General features: G+C 39.0%; 1 protein-coding gene across 4 annotated transcripts in view; it reads left to right on the top strand.

The window, feature by feature from the left end:
* The window catches only part of ctnnd2a (catenin (cadherin-associated protein), delta 2a), a 464,623-nt gene that overhangs the window by 339,144 nt on the left and 112,580 nt on the right, over positions 1-12,899 (top strand). The window lies entirely within an intron of this gene.

The raw sequence follows: 12,899 nt of genomic DNA on the forward strand, positions 1-12,899 counted from the left end.
GGCAAACTACAGCTTCCTTGTGCGGCCCAGTCATGCTTTTTCATCTACCAAATAAGCATAATAGAAATGCAATGATAATACTAGCATTACCGTATATTTTGCACTATAGGGCTACCGGAAAATATGGCAAACTGTTTTGTTTTTCTCCCTACCGAAAGGGGCACCAAGTGAGCAAAAAGCATTGTTAGAACTCATACTGTACTTTGATGTTCCATTTCTTAGAATCCAATAGCAGCAGTCAGTCAGAGAAACATGCAATCAGTCATCCAGTTATAAACATACAATACAATCAAACAATTCAGTCTCATTGTTCAGGTGCCAAACAAAATAAACAAAGAATTAAATAAAATTAATCCATCAATAAGTAATTCATGAATCCATAAATCGTGTTGGCTGCACTAATATTCAAGGATTAGTGTGTATTATTTACCCTGGATGTCCCATTGTCCCTGTATTGCATAGTCCAAACAAAGATGAGTGCTAAAAAGTGCAAGGAATAATGATAACCAGGGTTTGGTAGGGTTGATTACTTTAAATTACTTTTGGATTACTCCAATACCAAATATGCTAATAAAAGACAAAAGAAACTAAATATGAACAAAATGACTAAATTTTGTGCAGGCTTGGGGAGTAACGGAACACATGGAACGGCAAAAATGATGTTGACAAGCTGTTTGGATTTATTTTCATTTTGTTTCTGTCGCATTTTATGTTAGTTATGCCGGAGATCAAAGAGATCAAAGCCAGGAGAGAAAGCTTACCACGTGTTTTGAGTCATCATTTTATTCATATTTAGTTTATTTTGTCTTTTATTAGCATATTTGGTATTGGAGTAATCCAAAAGTAATTGAAAGTAATCCAGTTAAAAAAACCCTACCCAACCCTGATGATAACTATTACCACACTGTACCATTGTTATTCAACAAAGGTTACCCAGTCTTTCGCGAGATTATTGTTTTTTTTCGGGGATCTGTAGCAGCAAGATGGGGAACGAATATGTCAGCTCCCTCTGGGTGAGGTTCATGCTATGTTTAATTATCGCAAATTTTTTGACCCATTAAAATTTTTCGTATTAATGTTATATATGTCCCTTAAAACTTAAATGTTAAAATTGGGGCCTCAAACTCTCATCCTGCAGGCCGTTCAAGATTCCTGACCTGCATTATCTGTTATCTTCATGTATTAGTAAGGTATCGGATCAGAGACTGCATGGGTAGATACAAAACAATCTTTTTTTTTTCCTCCCATGCCTTTTTCCTTGATGCCCGCGCCTTTAAATGTGTGCCTACGCTTGTCTTAGAAGGCCAAGTTTTTGAGTCACTCGAGATTATTTGGAATGAGTAAACCAAATCTTATTTGTGGAGGTTGAACTCTGAATAGATCACACACGCATTTTCAAAAAATGTGGGTCAAATATGCAAGGTATTTTTGCTTAAAACGAGATGTTTAACACAACTCCATCGCAAACAGTCATTGTGAGTGCCGTGTCCTTGGCATCAACACAGGCAAACATTTTACTGGCTTCATTGACGTCATTAGAACTTTTCACTCCAATTTGTTTTTCAACTCCGTCCATTCATCTAATTCAAGGCTACCCAACTTTCTACTTGATTATTCTTCAAGAATTTCTCTGTAAATGTGAAGGACCAACAATGAAACAAGTTAAATATGCAACGGGGATGAAAGGTAGCCAATAATGTCTTGAAAAGGTTTGACAGGACAAGTTTCCTACTTTGTTCTGACTTCAATTTTTCTTCTTCTTTGTCTTTTGCATGCCAGCGGTCTGTAGTCCAAACTAAAACATGCCATTTGACCAGTTTTGGGTTTGTTACTAAAAAACTCTCACGGTTGCCCATTGTCCTCACTTGGGCCCACTTGTGGAGTGCAGGGGGAGGCAGGTTGAGACACAGTCATCATGGAAATATGACATTTAGTATTTATTAAATTGGGATATTAGTTCAGTGTTACAGTATATATCATTCAACCTCACAGTTTTGCATTTTCTCTTATAAAATTGCTGTGTTTTAAATTATATTATAAATACTATCGATACAACTACCGTAAATTCCGGACTATAAGCCGCTACTTTTTCCCCAGACTTTCAACCCTGCGGCTTATTCAGTGATGCGGCCAATTTTTGTTATTTTTCTAACGGCCGCCAGCGGCGCTCGAGTACAAAAGGTAAGATTTAGACCGTTGGAATATATGCGCCGAGGAAGACTGCAACTTCTTAGCTTGTGCACAAATTAAATTAGCGTAGACATATCCTCATCATGCAAATTGCAAAAAGAAAGGCATATGACGCAACTTTCAAGCTAAACGCAATCGAGCAGTCCGATAAAGAAGGAAACAGAGCTACTGCACGTAAATTTTACTTTGCGAGCGTATTGTTAGTGTGTTTTTGAATAACAATGTTTTGTCTATATGACAAAGTCTCTTTCCCATACTGAAGGAAGACGACTTTGATGACGTCGGTTATAAGGAGGAAGATGAGGACGGTCTACCGGGGGGTTTTTAAGGGTTATTGATCTATCTTCGTTATTCATTATCCATTATCCGTTATCGGTCAGTTCATAATACGCTACAAAGCCTAGGAGCCGGGACACTTACTCTCAGCCAAAAGGCCAAGCTAAGGTCCTAGCCCTAAAGCCTTGCTGCGATCATTGCGAATGCACCGTTCCCGGAGGTACTGCAATACCGGGCCGATGCGTGGAGTGGACAGAGCAAGCTCATATTCCATCTCCGAAATGGTTTCTAAGTGTACGGCATGTTTTTTTTTAACAGACCCGTTTACTGTGTCGCGAGCGTGTTACTAGTAGCGTTTTGCTACCCTTCACAGGCACGGTTTGGGATGAAAGTTATAATATTATTATTAAGGCTTTGAAAACTCTCTCGGTGTACCGTCTTTCTTTGTAAATATTTGTAACCATGTATAATATGTATTTGCAACTGTATATTTTTGTAATGTATTTATTTTAGAAACTTATTCTGATATGTTTTGCTCGAGCAAATGAGAAAGAAGGGGCGGGCCAAACGCGGGCTAACGGGAAGTGGAGTAAAGGTGAGACGTGTTTGTGGACGCGGCCGACAATAGTGGATATATATTTTTCCCACCCTTACCTTTTGAAATATACACTTTTTTCCTTGGATTACTTTCAACGGGCACCCGGACTGTGCAGGTCTGCATCAAACGTTAAGTAGCGGTATCATTTTCCGTTCATTTTGCCGGCTGTGATTTCTGGACTGTGTCGGGTATGGGTTAATGTCACTGCATTATTTTCTCACCCGGTATTGCAGTACCTCCGGGAACGGTGCATTCGCAATGATCGCAGCAAGGCTATAGGGCTAGGACCTTAGCTTGGCCTTTTGGCTGAGAGTAAGTGTCCCGGCTCCTAGGCTTTGTAGCGTATTATGAACTGACCGATAACGGATAATGGATAATGAATAACGAAGATAGAACAATAACCCTTAAAAAAACCCTAATTTTGTGTTTGTGTTGCATTTTTTCAATGTGGGCGCATGCGGCTAATATACAGGTGCGGCTTGTGTATGTACAAAATCGGTTTCCCTCCCGAAATGTGGCTTATAATAAGGTGCGCTCTATAATACGGAATTTACGGTAGTATGTAACCTCTTATTGTGCTTTGAGTCTGCAGATGGGGATGAGGCACGCAATTCTCTTGCCTCATGATAGAGGGCAATAGTGTAAAACAATAAGATATATTCTTCTTTGCTACAGTTCATCTATTGCGATATTGCCACCCCAATCTAATGAACAATAAGATGTAGATTTGTTTCTTTGTAGTTGTGACTGTTCCTCACCAGACACAAACCTCTCAGCACGTCACTGAATTGATGTGATAGTTTCATTACATGATATAAACAATATATTTCCTATTGATGCATGTATAAAACAATTCCTCGTTAAATGACACTTTAATAAACCATCGAGGTACCATTTAGACGATAAACATACAAAAATGATTAAATGATATGAGTTTTTTTATAGTACAGCGAGTGTTATTAATAAATCAGGTGATACATAGAACAATATTGCAACAAATACAAAAAAAGAATGGTATTATAGAATAAAATAGTATATTCTGCTTTTTGCTTTCTATCAATGTCTATAATCCTGATTCGTCCCTAACACTTTTTGTAAACGGGAATAGAATAATTTTGACTTGTATATGTTTTGAATGGAATGATTCTCTTACCATCTCACAATCTACCAATAGTAAACAGAAGAAGAAAATGGCAACCATGTACAACAATAAGAGCAAAGACCCTGGTCTAATAAACAGAATATAACTGCTAGGTTTAACTGATTTATTTTTATTTATGTTTTGCATGATTGTGGATGTTATTACACTATTGATGTTACTATTAGTATCCATCAAAATATGACTGCTATAACTTCTTCTGTCATAGGTTCATAATAAAATGTGTTGTTAGTAAAAGTTATTTGTTAAAACGTCTCAAAAACCCCTTAAAAGTTTTTGCATCCATCCAGTTATTTCAATTTTTTTCCAAAATCCCTATTTTCTATTACCAGTTTGTTCTTCAGCATTTAACATTCAGCAGTCGAAGATAATAAAAAATAGACAATGTTTAATTCCTAAACATTGAATGTCCTGAAGACAATTTTCAATTTACAAGGTTCTGAATATGAAAACTGCAAATTGCTGGCTTTTGCTTGCAAGGTTGAATCGTTTGTTGTTGGAATAAAGGGGAACGACCATGCTGGAATATTGAAAAACCTGGAGTATTAATATATGCTATGTTTAATTATTTCACCCAAAATTAGTAAAGTTTTGCCGCTCCAAAGACATGCACACACAAGGACACTAACAAAGCTAATGTTTGACTCTGAATCTTAACTAAATTGCCCCCTAACATTTAATCCCTGTATCACGGTATTCATGGACGCATTCACATAGGTCGCTGAGTCTCCAAGGAAACGCGAGGATTACAATAGCTAAAACTCACCGGAGGATTTTGAAGCTCTATTCAGAAATATCTCAAATACTAATAACATCCCACTGGTCAGCGCCAGAGGAACAAAGAAATAGTAGGTGAGGAGAAGAGAAGAAAAGAGCAATATCATGACTAGTTTGATAAGTGATCTTGGATGAAAGGACACTGATTGGGCTTTTGCAATAATTACCAGTCTACCGTTTTCAATGAAACCTTTTTCTGTATTTACGTTTAAACAGAAGACTAAAATGAAAAGACGGTAATCCCTGAAAGGACCTGAAGGGGTGGACAGGGGAAACAGGAACCGAGACAGATGTGCTTAAAATGAGGATGGTATTTATTACCAACACCAGGAACAAAGTAACAAACAACAAGGGGTACAGAACACATGACATGTCCAAACAAAATCATAACATGACAAAGTCCAAATGAGAAACAATGAATGAAACTGCAAATGGAAAATGCAAGGAACCAAGTAACAAACTAAAAAAGGGGCACCACATTAAAACTAAAAAATGTCCAAACAATAAACCATAAACCAAAGAAAACAAACCTGGCAGTGGAAATGCAAGGATCAAAATAGCAAACAAACAAACAAAAACAGTAAGTGCAAAACCTCTAACAAAATGTTCAAACCTGAAACAGGAAACCAAAAACAAATCAAATTTAGCAATGAGAGTGGAAATGACATCACCCAAAGACGTGTACTATCCAAAATGTCATTATGAATGGTCAGAATAAATAGGGACAGGGATGATAGGGTGTGTGATGATAGGACACACCTGTGCGCAGTCCCCCCCCCCCTCTGGTGGACGGTGGTGTACCAGATCCCAACACCCGCAATAGTCTAAATCTGCAAAGTAGAGACCGTTACTTATTTATTTATAAAATGCTTTATTATACATCGAACACCAAAGAACAAACTGTCTCTACTGGCTCAAACATTTTGTTTAGCAAATTAAAGTACTGTACTGTTTTTTTTTCTTTCACAAATAACTTCTGTGCTCTCCAATAATGATTTAAAAAAATAAATATTGCTGCTATATTGCACGAATGATTCAGGACATAATCCAGTGTTTTACTCCTGATGACATTTTTTCACCAGCATTGAGAAACAAAAATGTGATGTAAGATGCTTTTACCCTTATTTAGCATGTCGAGAAGTCCACATTTGTTGAGCATAGAAAGCATCTCTCTCTGCCTTTGCTGCTTTTGTCAATCCACAGCCGTGTGTAGCTTTGATGGCTTTTTGAGAAACACAAAATGGAAAAACATTTGCACCTACATAGTGTAGGTTCAAGTTTGTTCCACGTACGTGCACAACCAGGGTTGAGTAGGGTTACTTTAACTTGATTACTTTCAACTACTTTTGGATTACTCCAATAGCAAATATGCTAATAAAAGACAAAATAAACTAAATATGAATACATTATGACTCACAACACGTGGTAAGCTTTCTCTCCTGGCTTTGATCTTTGGCAAAACTAACATAAAATGTGACAGAAACAAAATGAAAATAAATCCAAACAGCTTTCCAAAATCATTTTTGCCGTTCCATGTATTCCGTTACTCCCCAAGCCTGCACAAAATTGAGTAATTTTATTCATATTTAGTTTCTTTTGTCTTTTATTAGTATATTTGGTATTGGAATAATCTAAAAGTAATTGAAAGTAATCAAGTTAAAGTAACCCTACCCAACCCTGTGTACAACTCAGACTGCAACTTAATCATCACACAGGCAGACACAGGCAGAAAAAATGTGTTTGGTTTTTTAGCCAATCAGTATGCAGAATACAATGCGTGATGAAAATCCGCGACGTAGCGAAACCGTGAAAAATAAGCGGTGATACAGCGAGTGATTACCATAAAGAATTGCATTTAAGGCCAAATTCCCCTCATGAAGTTCAACCTTCAGGACTAATAAGTCTCCCAAATGATATTGTAATGAGTTAAAAAGTTAATTACTCCATCAGAAAAGCATCATGAGATGGATCATCTCATTATTGTCGTTAGAGAGATGGAATCGATTGTGCTTGACCAAGACGTCTCCTCATCTCCCACTCGTTGACATTCTTATCGAATTTTGTTCCCTTTGATTAAGGCGGTTTGTGGGTCTGGGAAATGAGAACGGAAACCTTTTACTGTATCACGCTGTCCTTTCTGAAGTTTAAATTTAGACAAGCTTTATTGGCTTCCTGGCACTCGGTGCGTGAGAGATAGGAGGAAGTTGAGGCTTCCGGGCCTGTCAATCAAAGTGTGGTCGATGCTGAGGCTCCGGGTGTCAATAGGAGATGCTATCCATGCTGGTAGGCTCACCTTGAGGTGCTGGACTGTGACATAAGGCCGGCTGAAGCTTTGGACGTATTTTCCTCTTGAATGCACTGCTTATCTCAAAGAGGGTTAAGAGTGACTGTTTTGCTAAATTTTACTAGGGGTCTCAAACTCAATTTACCTGGAGCCTGCTGAAAACAGTCCGGACTAGGTTGGGTCGCATGAGGTTTCTTACGAGAAAATATTTTCTAAAAAGTTTTCAATATTCTTAAATATCTTTTTTTTTAGCACAAAATAAAATGAAAAATGCATCCATTTGTACCTTGTCTGCACCGCTTATCCCTTGCGAGGGTCGTCGGGTGTGCTGAAGCCCATCACAGGTATCTTCAGGCAGTAAGCAGAGGACACCTTGAACCGGTTGGCAGTCAGTCGCGAAATGAAAAAATAAATAAGTATATTAAAAATTCATCAGGAAATCAATCAATCGGGAATGAAAGGACAAAAAAATAATCATCATAATATCAATCATAATACAGGGGGGTAGATAGATGGATAGATAGATAGATAGATAGATAGATACATTATTCATCCCCGTAGGGAAATTCACACTCCAGCAGTCTACCCTGTTGTTTATTAACAGATTAACATGATGCCCTAGGGGTGCTTGTAGCGGAGTGGATGACGTCGCACGCTAGTCCAAAAGTTCGACATCCCTGCGGCAGATGGAAATCTTTTCTTTGTGTCCAGGGATACACCACCTCGTGTTAACGAGTCCGCCTCCTCTCCGATTCCCGCAGGCTTTCGTGTCTCTGTATAGCGGCGCTGAAGCCGGATAGCTCCGGGTAGCTCCGGGTGGCTACACGTTAGCGTCCGGGGTGCTAAACGTGAGCCACGTTTCCGCAAAACACAGCAACTGCGCTCCCTGTTCGCTTCGATGTTTTCCACCAGCACTCGTTGGTCTTATTTGGTAGCGAGTTCACATTTACCATGATTACGGACGGTACCGAAGACTTATAACACCGCTAGCCGCTTAGCTAGCCCCGGCTCTTCTTCCAAGATAGGCCCCTCATCACGCCAGCCGAGAATTCTTCAGGGCAAGGAGTTGAATCCTCGAATAACTGCATTTTTGTGCGCTAAAACCCATGTCCATAGGATAGAAAGTAATCCAAATGTTTAGTTGTCAAACAGGAAGAAAAACACTGAAGATAGAAGCAGACAATAAAACAATAAATCACAAAAAGTGAGAGATAACAGGAGGAGCTGATGGAAAGGCAGCCGCTCAGTGGCGGCGCCGCTTTGATTCATAACATATATATATATAAATAACTGAAGAAAAAACATGTTGTATTCAGTTGAAATGACTATTAAAAGTTTTTTTTTTTGACTTTCTAAACAGGAATAGAACAGTAAACATGAACTGTTCTGAATACGGCTTATCTTGCCTACCCTACCCCTTGCTGCTAGAGAAAGAGACAAAAAAAAAACAACAACCTTAAAATGACCACAAAACGGCCAAAAATTGTTTAAAGAATGATTCTTGAAACTAAATCACCCAAAAAAACGACATAAATAAGACAAAAAAAAAAAGTACCAGAAAAATGTAAAAATGTCAAATATTTCCTAAAAGGCATGAAAAATAACTGAAAAGTACTAAACATTTTGGAAAAAAAAACAAACGCTAGTAAACAGTATTTAAACTAAACCAAATGGTACGAAAAAAACATGAAAAAGTTCTCAAAAGTTAAAAAAAAGTACTAAAAAGTAGTACCAAAGTACTGTATATATTACTCGAACGTATGAAAATGAACAAAAAACAACTGACAAATGACAAAAGAATGTCATAAAAGACCAAATAACAATCCAAAATAAACAAAAAATAGACAAAAAACAAATGAAACGACTCAACAAAATGACCAAAATCACAGAAAACGAAAAAAAAGGGATTTCTTAGGTCAGCTTTGAAATTGTTTTGTCTCGTCTCTACATTCTGTTTTAATCTCAATTTTGGCTTAATCTCACAAAAGTTCTGGTTTTATTTCGTTCTCAAGCTCCAAAATTCTTTGATTTGTTGCTGTTTCACCATCTCAAAGTTTTTAAAATTATTTTCTTTTAACAATTTTCTTTGTTTGTTTTCTTCCTGTATTAAAGTCCCAAACCCTTGGTCTTGACTCTGTGCTACACCTCCATTAGTTCTAATATAGTTTCTCCGTCAACATTCAAAATGTTTCTTTTTTCCTTTTTTTTCTTGTTTCTTTCTTTCTTCCTTTTCCTTTTTTTTATTTCCCTGCTTTTTTTCTTTTTGTCTACTTCTATGTTTTATTTCTAAAGGTAACAAGGTGTGTTTGGATCCCTTTGAGTATCTGTAGTCACGGTTGCCCATTGCCCTCACTTGGGCCCGCCTGTTTGGCGCCAGCTGTTGCTTGTTGCCTAATTGGCTTCCCTCCTGTTTACACTCAGTGCTCTCATTCACTCCTTGTCAGTCCGTCAACAAACCTCTGCACAAGACGTGTATTTTGACTCTGTCCGGTATCCTGCTTGTGTATCCAGTACCTTGCTCCAGTCTCCAGAATCCGGTATCAATTTCGTCTGTCTCGTCCTGTTTGGTATCTTGCTCCAGTCTCCACTATCCGGTATCGATCCCGTCTGTCCGGTATCTTGCTGTTGTATCCAGTAGCCAGTATCGATCCCGTCTGTCCTATCTTGCTTGTGTTACCAGTATTAAATAAGGGCAATGGGCAACCGTGACATCTGTAGTTTGTATTATTTTTTTTTACTTTGTAGCACTCATTTTCGATAATATGAGATGATAAAGCGACAACTAGTGGTAAAAAAATACACACTGTAATTGTAACTTTCATATTCAGGCGGGGGTTTACAACTATTATCTTGCGGGCTGCATTTAGATCAAATCAAGGCTTCATTGTGGTTCTACCTGCAAAAACTTCAATTTTATTCATTTTACTTTTAGTTTAATTTTTGTCATATTTACTATTTAATTTCTCATCTTTGCCTTTGTTCTAACTTTGCGGGTAACTAATTCCCACGTAAATGGAAGGCCGTTTAATAAATCATGCCCACTTGAGTCCGGACAGGCCTGGCTCCCCCCTTGCAAGTCATACTCTCATTTATTCATGAATTCATGCAATCATCCCCACATTTCACCCGCCGAAACCCTCAAGCTCCTTGGAAACTGTCTGTCTTGTGTCTGGAGGGAGCCAGTTGGAGCCAAGAGAGGAGGATTAGAAAAGAAGAGATAAAGGAGGGCGCACACACTCAGGCTGGCACACATATATATTCTGGAATGATGTCATTGTGTATTGGTCACCTGACTGCAATACTCCAAAGGGCCCTGTAGGCTAGGTGAAGCATGACAGATTCATGTTTCTTGAGCAGGCTGATGTGTGTGCGATAGTGTGTGTCGGACCTGGATTGGGCCAACACGACACAATGGCAGATGAAATGTCCTTGTCCCAGAAAATACCGGAGCTCGGGACTTCTATTTTTGGCTTTTACAAAGAATGCTTCGATGGCTGCAAACTGATTGCAATCAAGAGCCAATCCTAAGAACCTCTTAGGGAACTTCGGGCTTGGCTTTGCAGGGATGCTGACCTAAATGTGTTGTTGGAGTTTTTTGATATTTTCATGGCCAAACATCAGCTGCTGTGAGTGGCAAATACACAAGTTAAAGCTTCATTGCTGTTCAGTTATAAATAATGAAAAATAACTAGAGCACTCGTCTTGGGATCGAGAGATCGCAGTTCGAATCCCGGCTCCTCCGTATTACATGTCGAAGTGTCCTTGGGCAAGACACTGAACCCCTAATGCCCCCAATAAGCAGGTTAGCGCCTTACATGGCTGCACGGCCGCTATTGGGAAATGTGAAGCACACTGTAAAGCGCTTTGGGAAGTCTTGACTTGAAAAGCGCTATATAAATGCAGATCATTTCATTTCATTTCATTTCATAAGCAATACATCAAATATCTTATATATGTATGTACCTTTATGTATCTACCTACCTAACCTACCTACCCACCCACCTACCTATACACCGACCCACACACCTACCTACATAGACACCGAAGAACTCACCTACCTACCTATATACCTACCCACACATCAACTACCTAACCACCCATCTACCAACCAATTTACCTACGTACAAACAAATATACTCTACCTACCAACCTACCTTTCTACCAACCTACCTATCTACTCAACTACCCAACCACATATCTAGCCACATACCTACTTATCTTCTCAACTACCCAACCACATATCTAGCCACGTACCTACTTATCTACTTAACCACCCACCTACCAGCTTACCTAGCCACGTACCTACCTACCTACCTATACACCCACCCACTCACCTACCTACCTATATACCTACATACCCACTTACTACCGAACCACCCACCTACCTATCAACCAATTTAGCTACCTACTAACCAACATACATACCAACCTACCTTTCTACCTACCTACCTACCAGTGTACTCAACTACCCACCCACATATCTAGCCCCGGACTTACATATACTGTACATATATAGATTCCCAGCCCCCTCACTCAACCCAACTGAGGTGTTGGGAGTCATTAGGTGACCCAACTCCCCAATTCCAACCCCTAATGCTGAACGCCAAGCAGGGAGGCAACGGGTACCAATGTTTAAGTCTTAGGTATGACTCGGCCGAAGCTTGAACCACAACCTCCCAGTCTCGGGGCGGGCGCCATACCCCCAAGGCCACCGAGCTGGTAATAATTTTTATATAACATTAATTCATCTTTATTTCTAGTTAAATAATAAAAGTAATATTTAGAATGAGCAAAACATTTCACAAAACCTTTTTTTGCAGCTAATGGTCAAATTGCATCTCTAGACAAAATTAGTTCCAAAACTAATTTACTTGTTGAACCTTCAGAGCAGACGATTTAGGAACATAATAATTCAATACATAAGCAGTGTTTTCTGATATGGATAATAATTTATCTAATTTAGCTTTTATTATCTCGCTAAAGTGAGTTTTAGACAAATTTTTGTGTATCCACAGATTTATTTATTTTTTCTTCATATTTATTTTTTTCAAAGACGCTGCATAACAAATTCAGGGACAGAATGTTACTCGTTATTTTCATTCGGGAATATTTAAAAGTTGTTTTTTACAAGCAGTAATAATTAATATATTTTCATGAAGTGAGACTTTATATAAATCTCATCTCATCTCATCTCATTAGCCGTACCGCTCATCCTCATTAGGGTCGCGGGGGTGCTGGAGCCCATCCCAGCCATCTCCAGGCAGTGGGCAGGGGACACCCTGAACTGGTTGCCGGCCAATCGCAGGGCACACAGGGTCAGACAACTCACTCGCTCATTCACACCTAGGGACAATTTGGACCGGCCAATTCACCTGACATGCATGTTTTTGGAATGTGGGAGGAAACCGGAGTGCCCGGAGGAAACCCACGCAAGCACGGGGAGAACATACAAACTCCGCACAGGAAGTCTGGAGCTGGATTTGAACCCAAGACAGGTTCCCATGACATGAACTGTGCCGCACAAGCGCTAACCACTGCGCCGCCGTGCTGCCTTTATATAAATCCTTTTTTACTATTAGAACGGCACAAAATGTAGTTTATGTAAACAGGCATCA

This window comes from Urocampus carinirostris, chromosome 18 (assembly GCF_059441175.1).
Source record: "Urocampus carinirostris isolate Australia breed hairy pipefish chromosome 18, RoL_Ucar_1.0, whole genome shotgun sequence".
Classification (NCBI taxonomy): domain Eukaryota; kingdom Metazoa; phylum Chordata; class Actinopteri; order Syngnathiformes; family Syngnathidae; genus Urocampus; species Urocampus carinirostris.